Source organism: Mauremys reevesii, linkage group 8, assembly GCF_016161935.1.
Source record: "Mauremys reevesii isolate NIE-2019 linkage group 8, ASM1616193v1, whole genome shotgun sequence".
NCBI classification, from domain to species: Eukaryota; Metazoa; Chordata; order Testudines; family Geoemydidae; genus Mauremys; species Mauremys reevesii.
In genome coordinates, this window is record NC_052630.1 from 95,069,739 (window position 1) to 95,090,281 (window position 20,543).

The 20,543-nt window shown below is 41.7% G+C and overlaps 1 protein-coding gene across 15 annotated transcripts in view; it reads left to right on the plus strand.

Annotated features, from left to right (window-relative positions):
- The window catches only part of DAB1 (DAB adaptor protein 1), a 684,943-nt gene that overhangs the window by 453,350 nt on the left and 211,050 nt on the right, over positions 1–20,543 (plus strand). For all 15 annotated transcript variants that reach the window (XR_005583828.1, XM_039485615.1, XM_039485614.1 and 12 more), the window contains one exon: positions 14,453–14,600. The gene's annotated coding sequence lies outside the window, so the exon portion shown is untranslated. The remainder of the gene's footprint in view (positions 1–14,452; positions 14,601–20,543) is intronic.

Consider the following 20,543-nt stretch of genomic DNA (forward strand, 5'->3'; position numbering starts at 1 on the left):
ATCTAGAGTATTTTTTTTATTGCTCAAATCTATCTTTCTTTTATCATATCTTATAGGGATGTCTCTACAATTATGCCTACTGTAATACTTATGTTGTTGACTGAAGATAGTCAGCAGTCAGCTTGTTTAGTGTGCATTATAAAGTTTAACAGCTTTGTAAACCCACAACTGTCTTAATTAAACCTATTATGTAGAGTTACCAAGAACATTTTTTTCCAGTTAATTTAAATACATTGTTTTGGACTAATAAATAAGAATATCGGCCTGTAGCTTCATGTTTAGAATTTGGAGATGCAGAGACTTTAAATATGCACATTTGAAGACAGAATTTGAATGACTGTGGAATTGAATGAATGTTATAAATGTTGTTTGCCTTTTACTGTACAAAGTTGTCATGAAATGTTAAAATATAAACAAGATTGGTTACTGCAGAAATAACTGAAAACATATTGGCTACTTTCAACCCAAAAAATTATACTTTGCTTTAGTGTTCACTGTAGGGACTGTAGAAAAAATGAGAGAAAGTGCGTAACTACATTAAACTCTGCATCTTTAGTTACTTCTGATCCACAGTCACCTGAGTTGCAACTCCCACTGAATCTAATGGGAGTTGCATTTGTATATCTGAAGGCACAGTTAGGCCTACTAAAACAATCAAGAAATAGGGCAGATTCTAACTTGAACTGTAAACTTGAACTTCAGTGGGATTCTTTGGGTGCTTACATACTTTTCTGGATCAGGCCCAGAATGCTCAGCAACCTACAGGATTGAGCCCCCACTCAGAAGTGGACAATGTGTTTTGTAATTTGACCAGTTTCCAGTATTTTTGCCCAAAGGGTGGCCTTGACAGCTGACTCATATGGCATGTGATTTTTGGCAAGTTAACATAGGATATGTTGCTTGAACTCTGCATTATATTTATACCACTCCTTTAATCCTCATAAGCACTGACCAATATCCAAGTGGGGTTGGGAGCGGGGGAAGAATCAGCACTGCATTTAGAAGGATGCAAATATTTTTAATCAATTATGGTTTATATCTTCAATTTTATTCTCTTTTGACTTCCTTATATAAACCTTAAACTCCAACAGTTTTAAAATACTGTATTTTGCTTGAGGCTTTGGTGATGTTTGCTTTCTCTTAATCTTTGTTCAGTGCCAAAGTTAACTTTGGTGGGCTGCTAGTGTTCCGACAGTTTGCACTTCAGGGCATTGCTCCATTAGGGAATTCAGGAAGTGGGATTTTGGGAGTTATGAATGTGATTAAGCCAAGTATAAAGATAATAATGAAAACGGAAAACTACTTTTAAACTTTAATGCGATCCAGCTGATTTTCATAAAACCATACTGCTATTTAGTTAAGCAACAGTCAATGCAGCAAATATTTTATTAATATTTCAGTTTTACAGTTCACTCCTTTATGTAATAAAATACGCTAAGTGATTTCCTTTCTTATTGCCTTTTATGCTAAATTTTCTTCAAACTCTCAGATATAAAGTATATCAACAAATTAATATTTCTTTATTGCAAGATGAGATTGACCTGATAGATATAAATTCATCTTGTGTCCTTACTGTACATTTACCATACCACAAAATTAGGGATCTTTCCTTAATCTATATTTCCCCCTCTTCATCATGGCAAAGGTGGTGTGTGGGAATTCCTTCCTGTGATAATGTTGCTCTCTGTATATTAGTTGGTTCTAAGCTAGTCAGTGACTGTTGCACAGCCCCGTTGACAATTTCACGCCAGGATCCTAGTCTTCTATACCTTATTAGAAAGCTTAGATGTTAATTTTTTAAAATAAATCTTAGCAGCAAACAAGTCAATGGGCAATGCTTCTCCACACAGTGTGTAGTCAGCCTGCAGGAATGTAAATACTGTTGCTGAATTTAAGAGGGATTATTTTATGACCAATAACAACACTGGTAGTTGTGCCTGCTGGATAAGGTAATCAGATGTCACAAGGATGATTGCAGAACGGTTGGAAATACTCTCTTCTCCGCCATTGCCATGTACCATTTCACAATTGGTCAGATCCATGATTTTTGCCTTTTGATGAAGTTTGTGTTGAGTAGTGCTGGAGGGAGGAGATCAAATGTAATGGACCATTTGACTGATCCAGTCTGACAAATCAGTTGGTACTTAGATTCTGAATCATAGAGAGAGATCCACTCAAAAACGTTGGGTGAGATTCGCAGTTGATGTAATTTGGTGCAGCTTCTTTGAAGTCAATAGAACTCAGCTGATTTACATCAGCAAAGGATCAGGCCCATTGTTGCTATGTTACATTTATAGCAAATGGTGATAGGCTTGGGTACATGTTGCTTTTCAGATAAAAGTGAGAATTGCCATTGAGCAAATCCCACTGTGCCAAGCTTGAGATGCTGGATTTACTGCAAAATGATCCCATGGAAGATGTGAAATCCTCCTCAAGACACAACCTGTGGAACAACGCTAATAACTGCTCCACAACCACTAAAACAGTCTCAGGACTCTTCTGGGTGGATGGAAATAGCCCGTGGATCTTTGCAATTGGGATCCACTGGCCCAGCCCCTATGTCTCTGACACTTGTGGCCCTGATCCAGCAAAGTACGTTAGTTTGGGAGTAGTCCTATTGACTTCAATGGGAACTACTTACAAGCGTAAAGTTATGTGTATACCTAAGTAATTTGTTATATCAGAGTCTTAGATCCAGTAAGGGTTTTAGGCATTGTAATGCATAACCCCAGGGCATAACCCTGCCACCTAGTGGAATTCTCAGCTCAGTCAGAGGCCCTAGCTCCCCATTCAAAGAACGGGCAATTTAGGTGTCTAAGAAAGGGATTTTGAGAAGCCAGCAAGTTGAGCAGGGAGCTGCTTAAATGAAATGCTAAAGAAAGGTATTTAGGCACCTAATTCCCATTAATCTGGGCCTCTAGGTGCCTAATTGATGAGCCAGAGAAAGGCACCTGCCTCTGCTTGGGGATCTCCGTTATGAACCCTCTCCTGGAGGCAGGAGAATAAGCTAGGTCAGCTGCTGAGGTAGCCCATACCCTAGACCTGTTTTGTAGAAAAACTCCACCCCTTTATAGCCAATAGCCCGGGCACTCACCTAGGACACGGGAGATTTGAATTCATGTCCCTACTTAGCACAGGGACTTGAACTTGGGTCTCCTACATCTCAAGTAAGTGCCCTAACACTAGGCTATAGAGTCAATCTCTGTTTTTCTCTGGCTCAGTTATAGAATTATAGAAATGTAGGGCTGGAAGGACCTTGAGATGTCATCTAGGCCAGCCCCTGTGCTGAGGCAGGACTAAGTTTACCTAGATAACTATGACAGGTGGTTGTCCAATCTGTTCTTAAAAACATCCAGTGACGGAGATACCAAAACATCCCTGTTCCAGGGGTTACTTGTCCTTTTAATTACAACATTTTTTTCCTGATATCTAACCTAAATCTCCCTTGTTGCAGATTAAGCCAATTGCTTCTTGTCTTTTGTTCAGTGGGCATGGAGAATGATTGATCACATCCTCTCTGTAACAGTCCTTAACATATTTGAAGACTCTTATCACGCCTCCCCCTCCCCCAGCCTTTTTTCAAGAATATGCCCCATTTTTTTAAACCTTTCCTCATAGGTCAGGTTTTCTAAATCTTGTATCATTTTTGTTGCTCTCCTCTGGGCTCTCTCCAGCTTATTTACATCTTGCCTAAAGTACGGTGCCCAAAACTGGATACCGTATGCCAGTTGACGCCTCACCAGTGCTGAGCAGAGTGAGGCAATTACCTCCAATAGCTTACGTCTGACATTCCTGTTAATATCCCCAGAATATTTGCCTTTTCTGCAACTGCATTGCATTGTTGACTCGTATTTCATGTCAGCCACTATAATCCCCAATCCTTTTCAGCAGTATTACCACCTAGCCATTTATTCTCCATTTTGTAGTTATGCATTTGATTTTTAATTCCTAGGTGTAGATTTTTGCATCTGGGCTTTATTGAATTTCATCTTGTTCATTTCAGACCAGTTCTTGATTTTTGTCAAGGTCATTTTAAATTCTAATCTTGTCCTCCGAAATGCTGGCAATGCTTCCCAGTTTACTGACACCCCAAATGTTATAAGCATACTGTCTACTCCATTATCCAAGCCGTTAATGAAGATATTGAATAGTACCAAACCCAGGACAGACTCCGGCAGGACCCAGCTAGATATATCACCCCAGATTGACTGCAAACTATTGATAACTACTCTTTGAATATTTAATTATACGAAGTAGAACTGCTTCAGTAGGGGAGGTTAAGGGTATGTCTACACTTGGAGCTGGACTTGTGATTCTCAGCTCATGTAGATGTACTCACACGAGCTCTCAGTGAGCTAGGGTGCTAAAAGTAGTAGTGTAGCCAGGGTAGCATAGGGAGAAGCAGCATGGGCTAGCTGTGTGATGTACATGGGGTTGAGGTGGGTTTGTACTCAGTACAGCTAGCCTGTGTCGCTGCTTGTTGCTGCTTGTCTATGCAACTATTCTTAGTGCAGGTATATCTCTGCGACGTGGGGATCACACCCCTAGCTCATAGTGTAGACATAGCCTGAGAGAGATCTACCCTGTAGCCTGGTGGTTTGGGTCCTCACCTGGAATGTGAGAGAACTCTGTTCAACTCCCTACTCTAAATCAAGCACAGCAGGGATTTGAAACTGGTCTCCCACATCTCAGGTGGGTCATTGGCTATTTTGGGGACACGTATATATTCTTTATACAGTTCATATTATTTTGCTCTCTTTTTCTGGATTGTGCTAGATTCTCTCCTGCTGCTCCACAGTGCTTTTTAAAATCTGATAATTCTATGCTGGATGATGCAGGATGTATTTTGCTAGTCAACAGAAATAGACCTGCCAATCTTTTCCCATGATATCTTGGTGTTTCCCAAGGTAACTTGGAAAACTGGTTTGTTTAGCAGGAGAACTGGGCCTCAGGGAATAAGTTAAAATCGTGTTGCCCTCTATGAAATTAGTTTTGGGTCACACTTGACATCACTGTCTGAGACTGAATAAGTCCCATTTCATTATTACAGAGTACAGTACATGAATTGTGTCATATGTCTGGATCAGCACAGACAGTGCTCTGGGAACTGTAGTTTCTAAGCTTTATCTGCATATTAAAGGTGATTGTAGTCTTACGCCATGGTGTTTGCACTGTTTTGATGTGGCTAAGGTATAGCAAAGCAGGAGAACCTTTAGTTTGGAGACTACCATGTATTTCAGAACTTTGTCTGAAATCCTTATCAGTGATGAATTGCCTCATTAAAAGCTGCCTACGTAAAAGGTGTTATGTAAATGGAAAGTAGTAGTAGTAGTATTTGGTGCTCAAGATTCTGAGGCTTTGGCTACACTTACACTTCAAAGCGCTGCCGCGGCAGCGCTTTGAAGCGCTAAGTGTAGTCAAAGCGCCAGCGCTGGGAGAAAGCTCTCCCAGCGCTGTCCGTACTCCACCTCTGTGTGGACCAACCTCCTATATTAAGTTGTCATCTACATAAAAGTAAAGCGAGTCCTTACTTTATCAGAGAACTCATTGGGAATGCAGCTGATATTAGTTTGGGAGTGTGGTTTCCTGCAATAATGGCTTGGAGAGACAGCACAATCTCAATTAATCCCAAATTCTCTGCTATCCAAACCAAGGTGGTGCTGCCCTGATATCTACAAGTTCCCTCTTCCTCCCCCAACATTCAGAAAATTTAGTTTTTACTGTAAAATGCAAAGGGTTGACTTGTTGAGTCACCATAAAAACAGCCACACTGGATCAGACCAATGGTACATCTTGCCCAGTATCCTGTCTGTGACCAATGGCCAGTGCCAGATGCTTTAGAGAGAATGAACAGAACAGGTCAATTTTGAGTGAACTATCCCTATCCCAGGAGCTGTGGGAGGGCACTTTTGGGGGCCCCACAGTCCCAGAGTGGCCCGGGGGATTAGCGGGGGGCCGGGAGCAGCCTGCTCTGCTTCCCTCACCTCTGCCCCAGCCGTGTCAGTCGGGGGAGGTGGTTTGGGGAAAGGGTTCCCCCCCGCACTCACCAGGAGTGGCGGAAGCAGAGCAGCCTGGCCCCAGCCCACTCCACTCCGCCAGCTCCCAGCCGCAGCGCTCCGCTCATTGCCGCAGGTGAGCGTGGGGGCGTCCTTTCCCCAACCTCCTCGTACTCACCTGCAGAGGGAAGCGGAGCGCCACGGCTGGGAAGGTGGCAGAGTAGAGCGGGCTGGGGCCACGTTGCTCCACTTCCCGCCGCAGGTGAGTGCGGAGAGTGTCCTTTCTCCAACCTCACCGGCGGCGGGAAGCGGAGCAGCCCAGCTGCACTCCGCCAGCTCCCAGCTGTGGTGCTTCGCTTCCCGCTGCAGGTGAGTGCAGGACCTTTCTACAGCTGCCCCCCAGCAACACGGCTGGGGCCGGGGTAAGGAAAGCAGAGCGGGCTGGGGCCGCGTGGCTCCACTTCCCGCCACAGGTGAATGTGGAGGGGCATCCTTTCCCCAACCTCCCCGCACTCACCCAGTCACTCTGCACTTTATTCAAAGGGTTTTGCAGAAAACCTCCCATCATCCCCTTCAGTTCCAGTCACTAATGCTCAGTCCATTAAGACCAAGAAGGAATGTCAGTCTATTTTACAGTGTGACGCTGTACCCATAATGCTTTATGGGAATATGACATAACTGGAATATGTTTTGTGCTGCCTGTGCCATGTAACATCTCTGTAAAAGTTATGGTCTACTATATCTATTTATCCTATTTGTACACATATATCATTTTGTACTTGAGGTTAAGAATATTGGCTGTATACTTACTTAGAAATCAAGCAAGCTTTGTGAGGCATTTGGTCAGCTTCTTTAGGAAGGAATTCACAGGGTTAAGTACCCGATCAGGGGAACAATGGATCTTGGAATACTCCAATCCACATAAAAAGTCTTCCTGGAGACATACAGGATGCCATGTGGATGGTGGCTTCTGCCTGTAAGGACTGGGAGTCATGCATGGAGAGGTGACTCCAGCTCCAATCTGGAGTTCTGGACTTTGCACAGGAGTGAGGAGGGGGTTTCCACCCAGAAGAGAGAGTCTATTTAAACCCCTGGGAGACCCCTCCATTTTGTCCTCAGCTGACTAAAGAGAGCCTCTCCATCTCCCCAGGATACTTGGAAGAAACTGGAAGGAAGGGGTGTGAGTGCTTGCTGGACTCTGGCTAAAAGAAGATTAGTCTGTAAAAGGGAGCATTCTGGAACTAGTGAGGATCTTATTTGTATTCAGTTTGATTAGACATAGATTTGCACATTTTATTTTATTTTGCTTGGTGACTTACTTTGTTCTGTCTGTTACTACTTGGAACCACTTAAATCCTACTTTCTGTATTTAATAAAATCACTTTTTACTTATTAATTAACTCAGAGTATGTATTAATACCTGAGGGAGCAAACAGCTGTGCATATCTCCCTATCAATGTTATAGAGGGCGAACAATTTGAGTTTACCCTGCATAAGCTTTATACAGGGCAAAATGGATTTATTTGGGTTTAGACCCCTTTGGGAGTTGGGCCTCTGAGTGCTAAAGACAAGCACACTTCTGTGAGCTGTTTTCAGGTAAACCTGCAGCTTTGGGGCAAGTAATTCAGACTCTGAGTCTTTGTTGAAGCAAATGGGAGTGTCTGGCACAGCAAGACAGTGAGTTGGAGTCCTGAGCTGGCAAGGAAAACAGGAGCAGAAGTAGTCGTGGCACATCAGTTGGCAGCTCCCAGGGAGGTTTCTGTGATCCAACCTGTCACATACAGTTTGCTAGAAAACAGGGATTTTGGACTAACTCTAATTTTGATGCTAGTAAACCACTCTGTCAGGGCTGAAAGGTTCACCATCTAGTTGCAGAGGTCTCTGATACCGCACAAAGCAGACTTGTGTACTTCAGGCTTGAAGGAGGCAAAATCATTTCCATTAGATTGTCTCATTAGGAATTTAAGGCTTGCTGCCTGAGATAATACTGTTTATATACAATGCTGCCTTTGTGTCTTTATCTTTGGGTCTCTGCTGGGGTCATAATGTTTCCCACGGTCACCCCCCATAAGAAGATAGGCTGTTGTGGATAAAGCAGAACATATGGTTGAATGGGATGCATTGTGCATTAAGATGTACTGTTGGGTTGTAAATATGAAAGAACAGAGAAAGTGGAGAAAGTCTTCACTCACTCTAAGAGGATGACATTAGTATCTGGGGAGCATATTTTCAGTGGTTTCCAGTTAATAATAGCATTCTTAGATGCTGCTGTTAGCAAAAGACTAGCACACAGTGGGCAATGTAGAAAAGGCTGTGTAGAAAAATATCTTAGAATCTTCAGTGCAGTTTTTAACATGTGGTGTGAACAAATAGTGCTAATGAATTTTGAAAAGTTCATAAGAATTATATGGATATGGGAGTAAAATTCTTACTTTCTCTTTCCCTTCCTTACATACTTTTTATTCATGTTAATTTCCTTTCTTTCTCTGTGCTTATGATCTTGTTTATCTTTATCTCATGTCTTATAGAATATAAGTAGTAATAAAAATTAAAATATTAATATTATGTGTATGTCCCTTCTCCTCATAATAAAAATATGACAAGGAAGAAGTCAGAGGCAGCTGGAATTCCTTAGAACTTAGACTGACACCAGTTCAAGAACTATTTCCTTTTCCTTTTTTATACTTTATATACATACTGTGATAGACGCAGGCCAGTTGGGACCAGCAGAGTAGTAGAAGGGAGATATACTGGCCACTGGATAAGTAGTTTTCTGTTCCCTTAGTGACCAGAGCATGGGCTGCTCCAGGCTAATGAGAACACCTGACTCCAATTAACCTGCTAAGAGTCAGGTGAGGCTGTTAAGCACCTGACTCTAATTAAGGCCCTTCTGATGCTATAAAAGGGCTCACTCCAGTCAGGCCAAAGAGAGCCTGGGAGCCAGAGGAGAGGAAATGCGTGTGTGGAACTGGGAGCAAGAGGCTGAGAGTGAGTAGACATACTGCTGGAGGACTGAGAAGTACAAGCGTTATCAGACATCAGGAGGAAGGTCCGGTGGTGAGGACAAAGAAGGTGTTGGGAGGAGGCCATGGGGAAGTAGCCCAGGGAGTTGTAGCTGTCGCGCAACTGTACCAGGAGGCACTCTAGACAGCTGCAGTCCACAGGGCCCTGGGCTGGAACCCAGAGTAGAGGGCAGGCCCGGGTTCCCCCCAAAACTCCCAACTCCTGATCAAACACAGGAGGAATTGACCTGGACTGTGGCTTCTGCCAGAGGAGAAGATCTCTGGGCTGTTTCCCGAACCACAGGGTGAATCTGTGAGGCGAGCAAATCCACCAATAAGTGCAGGACCCACCAAGGTAGAGGAGGAACTTTGTCACAATACATAATTTTCTTAGTCTAAATAAAGTGTTGAAATTTCTCGCATCATCTGTTGGTGAAAGTGTAGAACTACAAATTATTTTTAACACTGTACATCCACCTTTCTCAAAGTGTGGGACTTGCCCCCTTGAAGGACTTCTCATGGGTCAGACATCTTAATTGTTCTTCAGTATCTCAGTAAGTCTCCAGTGTTTGTGGTTCCAGGGAAAGACTTCAAAATGTGCCTCAGGCACAAATGATGTGGCAGTGTCTGCCTGAATTTGTAGAGAGCCTGAAACAATAGCTCCGATGTGTGAATTGCCCCAGTCATTTTAATGGCTATTAACTCAACTGCCAGTAATAATCCTTTAAATGTAAATATTGTTAACCATTTCATTGTTCCCAAAGCATGTAATAAAAGAGAGAAAGTATCATATTATGAAGGTCTATACCAGAATTTTCCAAAGTATGGGGTTCGTCCCTCCAGAATATGAACAACTGCTGGAGCAGGATGTGTGGAAAATGTCTGCATTAAGATGGTTAGCCTTTCAATGCCACACAATGAGGTTAAAAGTGGAGTGTGATTAGTTTCAATGTCTTGTAGGGAAGTTTGCTAAATGTGGTTGTATGCTATACTGAGCAAATTATTTTTACTTTTCTACTAAAAACTTGTTAAACGTAGGGCTTGTCTACACTGGCACTTTACAGTGCTACAACTTTCTCGCTCAGGGGTATGAAAATACATCCCCCTGAGCGTTGCAAGTTTCAGCGCTATAACGTGCCATTATATGCAGTGCACCAGCTCTGGAAGCCGCGCTCCCAGCACTGGTAGCTACGCCCCTTGTGCATGTGGTTTTTTTTATGCTATGCCACAACTACACAAGCCACGTTAAAGTGCTGCACGGCAGCGCTTTAACATTGCCAGTGAAGATGTGCCCATAATTACATAGGAATGACCATAGCGGGTGAGACTAATGGTCCATCTAGCCCAGTATTTTGTCTTTCAGCAATGGCTGGTGCCATATGCTTCAATGGAAATGAACAGAACAGGGTAATTGTTGAGTGATCTGTTCCTTGTCATCCAGTCCCAGCTTCTGGCAATCAGAGGTTTAGGGACATCCACAGCATGGGGTTGCATCCCAGACCATCTTGGCTAATAGCCATTGATGGACCTATCCTCCACAAACTTACCTAATTCTTTTTTTAACCCAGTTATACTTTTGACCTTCACTATAACCCCTGGCAGTGCGTTGCACAGGTTGACTGTGTGTTGTGGGAAGGAGTACCTCCTTATGTTTATTTTAAACCTGCTGCCTATTAATTTCATTGGGTGACCCCTGGTTCTTGTGGTATGTGAAGGGGTAAACGACACTTATTCACTTTCTCTGCACGGCTCCCCCCAGTCATCTCTTTTCTTCGCTGAACAGTCCCAGTCTTTTTAATCTCTCCTCATAAGGATGGTGTTCCATAGCCCCAATCATTTTTGTTGCCCTTCTCTGCACGTTTTCCTATTCTAATATATCTTTTTTTTTTTTGAGATGGGGTGACCAGAACAGCACACAGTTTTCAAAGTGTGGGCATACTATGGATTTATATATGGTATTTTCAGTCTTCTTGCCTACCCCTTTACTATGGTTCCTAACATTCTGTTATCTTTTTTTCACGGTCACTGAACATTGGGCAGACGGTTTCAGAGAACGATGCACGATGACTCCAAGATCTCTTTTTTGACTGGAAACTGCTAATTTAGACCCCACCATTTTGTCTGTATCGTTGAGGTTATGTTTTCCAATGTCCGTTACTTTGCACTGATCAACATAGAAAATTGTTCTACTGTTGTGGTTATAAATATTTCAAGTGAAGAATATTTAGCTAGTCTCATGTCAGATACGGTTATTTAAGAATAGTTTGGAGATAAAATGTATTCACTATGGACCAGATGGCGCCATGTGGATTCACATCCAGAGATGAGAATCTTTGTCTGCCCTTGCAGAAGAGGAAGTCAGCTGACTGTGTCACGCCTTTCCCCCAGAGAGATCTGTGAATGTGTGAGAGAGTGAAAGGTCCCGGGAAAGGTACACTCATCACCTTACCCTTATGAAGAATCCACTTGGAAATTAATGTAGCTTGATAACTCATGAGTGAAGCATTTTCTATGCTAGGGTAGTCCATAGGCAGGAACTGGCAGGAAAGACCTGTTAGAATAAATCTACCAGGAGGCATCACAACCCCTCCACCGCTTCCCCCGAGTTCTGCATGGCCTTTGGAGGGACCCATAGAATATAGTGGCCAAATCTACCCATATGGCATAACTACAGGAAACTCTGTGAGAGAAACCTCAGTGTTTTTTGATCTGTGTCTGGGTTTTTCCATATAGGAGAGTTACTTGATCCTGTAAAAATAGTTACCAGAGTGTGTAAATCAATGGATAAAGGTTATGGCTTTGAATGTGAAAGGAGTCACATTAAGCTTCAGCGTAGAGTAAAACTGCAGACTGGTAATGTGCTTACCTGTGGAACGCTGAGTTAGATATAGGGCTCAGGAACTCTGTACTTTTGACTCTTGAGAGTTTGGTGGTTATTATAAATAATGGTTGCCTGACAGTGATTTTTTTTTAAAGAGCCTCAATGAAAAGTTTTTGCTTATATACTATTTCTGTGTTATAGTAGGAAGGACTCATGAGGTCCGATTTATGGGTTCATAACAATATACAACATTTACAAAGAAATATCCTGTTTTGGACATCCAGAAAAAGTGTTTTCAAAAGAAATAAAATTAACCATTTAAAATAAATGGAGTCTATTTTTTTTTTATTTCTTACCATTTTTATCTCTTAAGACCTCCAATCAGCAGGATGTCCCAACCCATTTCAGAAGTATAACATGGAAGAAAATCTAGAAAAAACAGCCCATGATATAGGAGAGTGAAGAGTAAAAGATGATGTCCACCCTAAGTATGGTGTGCTATTAACATACAGTATTTTGTTAATCAGAACAACTTTCAAACTGGAATTATTGATTAAATGTACCCAACCATCCACTTTCTGTTGGGTACAAAATGCAGCTTTTATAACTGCTAACTCACATGCACAACAATTTAACAGCGTGCTAATCAATTGAATGGGCTAAATCTTTTAAACATTAGGGTTGGGATTTTCAAACACACTGGCTGTTGTGACATTTCAGCCCCATACATGATTTTCTGGAGCATTCATATAACCTGTAGACAAACTAATAGTGAATTTTGTACAAACAAATCACAGAGGTTCTGAAAGATAAATACTAGAGGCCATTCACACCCTCGTTGTCCACCACAAACTTTTGTTTTAAAGAATTGGTTGTGAGACTGTGCAGTGCAGCAGGTGAGACTGTTCACTGTAATGGAGACTTTAGGCTTCTGCTGCAATATAATTCATTTATTTCTGGTGAAAGCTTTCCCATGCTTTTCTTCCTTGCATTTTGTTAGGATGTGATTATCTAACACCTATTCATGCATAAAAGATCACTTGCACATCCAAATTCAAAATTTTGGGTATTAGATGACTCCTGTGATGTCAGTGAGATTGGCTTTTCCCTGCCATTAGGTAATCCTAATATATTAATGTTGTTGATTATGACGAATAAATGAATGATACTTTATTCACAAAGTTACTCGCCTCACGTGACTGATTAAATAGAATTTTATGAGGCTGCTTTACCATACCAATTTTATGCTTCAGTACAACATAGTCTTTTTATGCCTGAGTGTAATGCTTGAAACTTCAGAAGGCCATTGTTGTGCAACTGCAGATCTTTCTTCCCTATAGACAGCTGGGTTTGTGTGACCTGGGAGTTAGCTTTTCAGTACACTCATTTGACCTGTAAAAAGGTCTAGTTCTCCATGGAGTCCTTCAGGGCTGTAAGCCATCCATTTTCTTATGTGCGACCTGTGTGATTTCATGTGTCTTGTGTGAGAGCAGCAAGCTTTGGATGAGACTCTTAGGAAAAGTAGCAGGGCACCAGGTGGTTTGCTGTGGACCTTCATAGGTTTTTGCTTATGCATTTGGATCCCTTCCATCCTTGATTGTGGGATTAAATCTTAATAAACCATAATATTAAATCTGACCTATAAAACTAATTAAAATGAGGCAGGTAAGAAAAGTGTGTCTGTCTCTGAGGCCAAGTTCTGACCCCTAGGAAAAAATCTTCCAATCAAATAGTGTGTGGAGAAGATTCAGAATGAAGTCATCCTTGGGTGGTAGAGCATGGCGCTATCTCAGGATTACCTAACACTTTTTTTCCTGTGGACTTTTCTCCAATTGAAGCTTCTCCAGCACCAGGCTCTGAACAGTTGTAATCAGAAAATGTGAAATTAATAGACGGTTGTCCCTTGCAGAAAAAAAATAGTATAATAATCATGTAATCAGAGACTGTATCTTAATACATGCACATAAGGGGTCTGGCAATTCTTAACTTTTCAGTACTTGACTTTTCAATCTTAATAATGTATTTCAGCATAGTTTTTATGTGCAATTCCCTAAGTTTTTAAAAGCAAACTGAAAAACCAGACATTCCATCATGTGGTGTCATATGGACACCTTTATGGGTCAAGAACAGGGTTGGAACTTTAAAATCTATAATGCAGACCTCTGCCACTAGAGCTGTTCAGAAACAAAGAGATAAATAAATAAAATAATTTTAGCCTGAGACAGACACCCTGCATTTAAAAATTCATCCCAAACTTTTAGTCTGCAAAGCGATAAGCAATTTAAAACAGGGTCTTATAATGGGACGTGTCAGTCAACCTTAATAATAGGCAGCAGTACTAGCCTCATTTATATACATAGACATATACACACACTTTAATATGTGATTTATTTAATGTGAATTACCTAGTAGTGGTGATCTTCTAAGCAGTGTTCTGTTTTCATTAAAAAGACATTGGTAACTCAACCATGAAAATTGCTCTGAAACTTGTCAACAAAATGTCTTACCCTAAGATCAAGGATTTCAGGGTGTTTTTTCAACAGTTTGAAAGTTTTTTATTACTTGTTTTTATGTTAAGAGCCAAATTCTGCTTTCTGATAAGTACATCCTACTCCCACTGATTTCCGTTGCAGACCTCAAGAAAGACCTGCCCCTCACACATGGTTGATGGCCTGCGTGGAGAGTACTGAGAGTGGAGTGTGTGGAGTCTCTCTGTAGGGACCTGAGCACAGGGTGGATTGTATCTCAGGGGTGCTGCTCCCCACTTCTGCGTGGTTAGAGGTGAGTTCTGTGTGCACTGAATGAAAACAGATGAATAAGAGCACCATCTATGGGGGCACAATTCTATGTCTTTTTAAAATCCTGAACAGGTTTTTAATTTATACTTCCTGGATACAATTTTCAAAAATGCCTGTGTAGCTTAGGAGCCCAAGTCCCAGTGACTTTCAATGGGTCTTCGGCCTCTACAGTACATCTGCACTGCAAAACAAACAAACCAAAAAACCCACTGCGTCGGCAAGTCTCAGAGCCTGGGTCAGCTGACTTGGGCTCGCTGGGCTTATGCAACAAGGCAAAAAAAAAAGAAAAAAAATAGGAGTCAAGACATTCAGGCTGAGGCTGGAGCCCAGGATCTGAAACCCAGTGATGGAGGGAGCATGTTGGAGTTCAGGCTGGAGCCCACATGGGAATGTGTGGCTATTTTTTAGCCCTTTGCTGCCAGCTTGAGTCCATAGACCTGGGCTCTGAGACTTGCTGCCTTGGGATTTTTTTTGTTTTTGTTTTTCTGCAGTGTAGACATGTCTTATAATGTCTTGTTTGTGTTGTTTTTCTTATAGTTCGGGCCCTGCCAAATTCACAGCCATTAAAAATGCATCACGGACCGTGAAATCTGGTCTCCCCCTGTGAAATCTGGTCTTTTAAGTGCTTTTACCCTATACTATACAGATTTCACAGGGGAGACCAGCGTCTCTCAGATTGGGGGTCCTGACCCAAAAGGGAGTTGCAGGGGGGTTGCAAGGTTACTTTAGGGGGTTTGCGGGATTTCTGCCTTTACTTCTGCACTGCTGCTTGCAGAGATGGGTGGCCGGAGAGTGGCAGCTGCTGACTGAGGGCCCAGCTCTGCAGGCAGCAGCGCAGAAGTAAGGGTGACAATACCATACCAGGCCTGCTGCTGGCTTACTTCTGCGCTGCTGCTGGCAGCTTTGCCTTCAGAGCTGGGCTCCTGGCCGACAGCTGCCGCTCTCCAGCTGCCCATCTCTGAAGGCAGCGCCGCCACCAGCAGCAGCGCAGGATTTAGGGTAGCAGTACCGCAACTCCCGCCTACAATAGCATTGCAACCCCCCACCACTCCTTTTTGGGTCAGGACCCCTACAATTACAACACCATGACATTTCAGGTTTATATAACTGAAATCATGAAATTTGTGATTTTAAAAATCCTATGACCATGACATTGACCAAAATGGACCCTGAATTTGGTAGGGCTGTAAATATAATTTTTTGTTTATAGTTCTTTTCTTTTTTTTTCTCTCCTTTTCCCCCTTTCCCTTTTTTCCCCTTTTCTCCCGTCTCTTCTCACGCAAACAATACCTTCAAGCAATGAGCAATCTGAGGTAATTCAAGGCTGATTTTAGAACAGAGGGATAAGTTTTACTCTTGATATAGATACACACATAGTTTCACTTAGCTTTCATGGGAGCTCTACATACACGGGAACACGTGCACACTGAGAACGCAACACAATCCTACAAGCAAGGCCTCAGACCTATGCAATTATGCACCCGCCTATACTGCTGTATAATTTCCCTGTTTTTCAGATACAGCATAACTCCACCATTTTGCTGTCACAGTTTCTCCCTTTTGCCATTCTGCGTGCTTTTGTAGGGATCAATAACTCCACAGAGCAGAAACCCAAGGATGTGTAGCTCAGGGATGCTGTGCTCCTGAGTGGTTTGGTCAGTGGCTTAAGAAACTGAAGAATATGCAAGGAGCATAGAAGACTTTTCATTAGAAGGTGCCTGCTTAGGACTCTGTTGGGTAGGCCTTTACTCCAGGTGGTAAAAAATCCTGTGAGTGATTTAGACTTTGAAAAGGAGTGCAGTGGATCAGGAAGCCAGTGAGGAGCCTAAGGGGCTGAGGAAGGCATTATATCAGCTTTTCAACAAGGAGCCATTATAATGAAAATGAGGTGGTCTTTTTCATATAAAATGCAAAGAACCTGATCCAGAGATCACTGAAGTCAATGGATATACTCTCACTGATTTTGTGGGAATCTGGAACACGTCTGAAGCACCTTGAAGACAGTGGGACAGAATTTCACCCATGTAATTTTCTCCAGAGTCAGGGCTCAGTGATGTGGAGAGGGTCTGAGGTGAGATGGAGGAGACATAAAAACTAATCCAGCCTGACAGGTGGGAGCTCTTGTTAAAACTGGATTGGTTTCCACATCAAGAACTTTAAGTGAATAAAGGCCATGGGCTTTGCCTGCCATGCGTGTGGCTACAGTGCTTAGGCAGCAACGGGATGAGATAAAGCTGGAATGTCAGACTTAATTTCCTTGCTTTTGTTGTTTGTGTCAAAATCTTAATGTTACTTAAATATCTATCGTGCAGTAATTTAAACATGATTTACCAAAGGTTTTCATAGCACGTAGTGCATTATTAATGAGAACATAATGGGAATAGCGTCTGCTATTTACTAGCAATATCAAGTGTTGTCCTCAATTCTCAGAATTAATGGCATATAAGAGGGACTCCCATCCTTTTCTCTCATGATCCTCCAGACTATAAGACCTTTTTAACTCATAGGCTTTGTTTTAGTATGAACCATGTTCCCCAAGAAAGTCAGATTGGGGAGAGTGGATACAAGTAAATAAAACCTAGTTCTGGTGTTTCTCAGACATTGTTAGACCCTGTGATATGCAACCACAAAGCCAGATGAGTAAGGACTTACCTTTTGCAGTGGGCAAGGAGTCGGGGTGCTAGGGCTTTGAGATAAATCTGTGCTTTGGGGTAGCTAAGTTACAAAGAAGGTTTGTAGTTCCTAGAATTTTATGTACAAGCCTTGTGGTATCCTTAGGTTGTTCTTTATGTCCTACCGAACATTACAGAATATTCATACCTGGAGAGGTCTGGAGTAAGTCTAGAAAAATCTTCCCAGATCTTTATTAATTCCTCACATACATTCAAATTGTATTATCAATGCACTTAAATCTCCCTGCTGTTCTCCAACTGTTCTTTTGTATTTTTTTAGGGACTTGATTATGTTCCGGAAATATCTTGGTCTTGTCTTGTTACTGGTTTACACTCACCAGTTTAGACAGATTTATTCTGCTTGTTCCAGAGAATAAGCCAGAAAAATGCATTTCTCCCTTTCTGGTTAATAGATCCAGGAAGTAATTTGCAAATGTGGAAACAATGGGTCTTATATAATAGAACAAACTGCATAGCTAATTCATGAGGAAGATAAACCTGTATTGTTAAGATTTTCTTATTTGTAAGCTGTATATTGCTCTCTTGTGCTTTCCACCATTAAGTACTAATGGTATTGCATTAGTAAAAAGCACCAGTATCTTGACTGGCTCTGCAAAAATGTACACAGAGGCAAATAACCTATTTTACGGTGTTATTTGTTTATAACTGTTCACTTAGCTTGTCACTCTGGGTGCTATATATCGTTAAAATTTAATCACCGCTCTGCATCACTGGCATTATGGAGGCTGGGCTGAGGGGGAAAAGAGAGAGAGTAAAATGACTGGCAGTTAGGTACTTAAATCAGTCAACATACTGATTTATTTGTTTTAAGGAACACAAGGGGACAGGAACATAAGGGGAAAAGAGGTTAGCTGTTTTTGTAACTATGATGCACAGCTCAGTCATTAGCTGTAATGGTCATAGATGCAAATCGAAATAGTTTTTGAGAATGGTAGCATACTCGAAAATGACTTACTATCCACATGGTATATAGTCATTCTGAAACGTATTTGATATCAGGGTTCTGTTAAGGTTAGACAAAGAATAAGGTGAGAATCATTTTTGTTAAAAGGCTTTGACTGCAAAAGAACTGCATATGAAGTATACAAAAATTCAGAGGAAGGGCATTGCGAGTTCTTTATCAGCAGGCTGTGTTGTACTTATGGCTTGAAATATTTTAATCATAAACAGGACCCTTATGTTGCTTTCTAGTACATGTAAATTGGAATACTGGCTGCCAGACAAATGGGTCACAATCTTACCTATATGCCAGAACAGGAGGCCTGAGTCTCTTCATATTTAGTGTATTTGGAAATGATAGCAGTGTGGTTCTTAGCTGAAGTACAAATCATAGAGAAACCACTGGCACAGTTTTATATGACCACTTCATAAGTATTCATTTGCATGCCTAATATTTATCTGTGACATTTTTTTGGGAAGGTCAGGCAGTAAATACTGGTTTTCACTGCCAACATCAGGAGATTTCACAAGGGATAAAACTGCATTTCTCCTATTTTTTTTGAGGGTTAACTCTGTCCATTTAATAACAATAGCCAATTTTTTTTGTCTTTACCACTTTTTTACCTGTGGGAACTGCCTCTCCTCCCCCCATGCACTGAAAACAGTGGCTACTGATGATTATGTAATATTTGTACGAAACTGTAACTTCATATGCAGTTTCTCCAGTGGTGAGAATTATTTATTTATTTTCACAATTCTAAATGGCTCCTGAAAGTGGCGTGAAGTCTTCAGGAAGCAAACAGATCCTTCTCAAATTAGATTAGGCCCCCCTGTGCTCCCAGTTGCCATGCTGGAGCCACATTTATTTATTGACACACAAAATTTGCAGAATTTTGCAACATTGTGTGCATAATTTTTATTTTCTTGGTGCAGAATTCCCTCAGGAGTAATGGCTAAAAATGAACCTCTAGGTGTTTTACATGTGATCTATAGTGGAACCTATGTTAAAATGTGGTGAAGTCCAAACCCCCTCTTTCATGCCGGTTCACACCCACACATTGTGAATGCTATCTTCCCTGAATAAACAGCGGAATATGCAGGGTGAAATGATCTGCAGCAGTTGGCAAATGCTGAGAGATATGAATGCCAAGGGAAAAGTAAAAATAGGTCCCTAGAAGATTACGAGTAAGGATTACCGAAAAGAGGATTTGTTGTATGTATAGTGTGTTTTCTCTACAAGCGTTGTTTTACAATGAATGGAAATAGAGATTCAATTTTGAGGCCCTTTCCCCCTTTTTTTATCATCTGTGGAATGGAGATTAGATTTGAGATTTGTAGGATGAAATCAGGTTGAAATGATTCTTAATAATGTCTTGAACATGTCTGCAAGGTTGTAGTCGCTGGTGTTAGAATGCAGATGTGTTGCAAACAAATATTTGTTTGTATTTTTGTAGCACCTAGGAGCCCCAGTCATGGATCAGAACTATATTGTGCTAGGTGCAGTACAAAGACTGAACAAAAATCCTTGCCCTAGAGAGCTTAAAATCTCGTATAAGATAAGAGACAGCAATACAGACAGATGGGGGAGAACAAGGAAACAATGAGACAGCATCGGTCAGTATGGTAGGCAGTAATCTCAGCACACCAGTGGCTTAACCATTGTCATGTTTTTTGTAGGCATTATGGCAAAGGAAAGTTTTGAGGAGGGATTTGAAGGATGATGATGAGGTAGCTTTGTGGATGCTTATAAGGTGTGAGGGACAGCACAAAGGTGCTTTCTCAAATATTTCACAAGTGAGCTGGCATCATTGGCCAGTGGGAGGTGAGAATCGACATTTCGATAGTGAATGATAGGTGTAGGGTTGGCATAGGCCTTGAAAGTGAAGACAAGCATCTTATGCTTGACCCGTAGAGAAGGAAGGGCAGAGGAGGGATTCAGAGAGAGGGAGTGAAATGGTCAAAGCAACTGGCTAGGACAGTGTCCTTTGCAGCAGCATTCTGAATGGATATGAGTGTGGCAAGATTGCAGTTGTCAAGGCCAGAGGATGTTGCAATACTCAAGATGTGAGATGAGAGCCTGGATGAGAGTTTTAGCAATGAGGGTGGATTGGAAAGGCTGTATTTTAGAGATAATGTGCAAAAACAATCTGCAAGATTTAGACAGCCTGCATGTAAGTACCTAGAGAGAAGACCAAGTCAAAGCTACACCCAGTTTACGGGCCCGAGTGTCAGGCAGGATGGTGGGGTTGTCCACAGTGATCAAGAAAGGAGGTGGCAGGGAAAGGCTTAGGGTA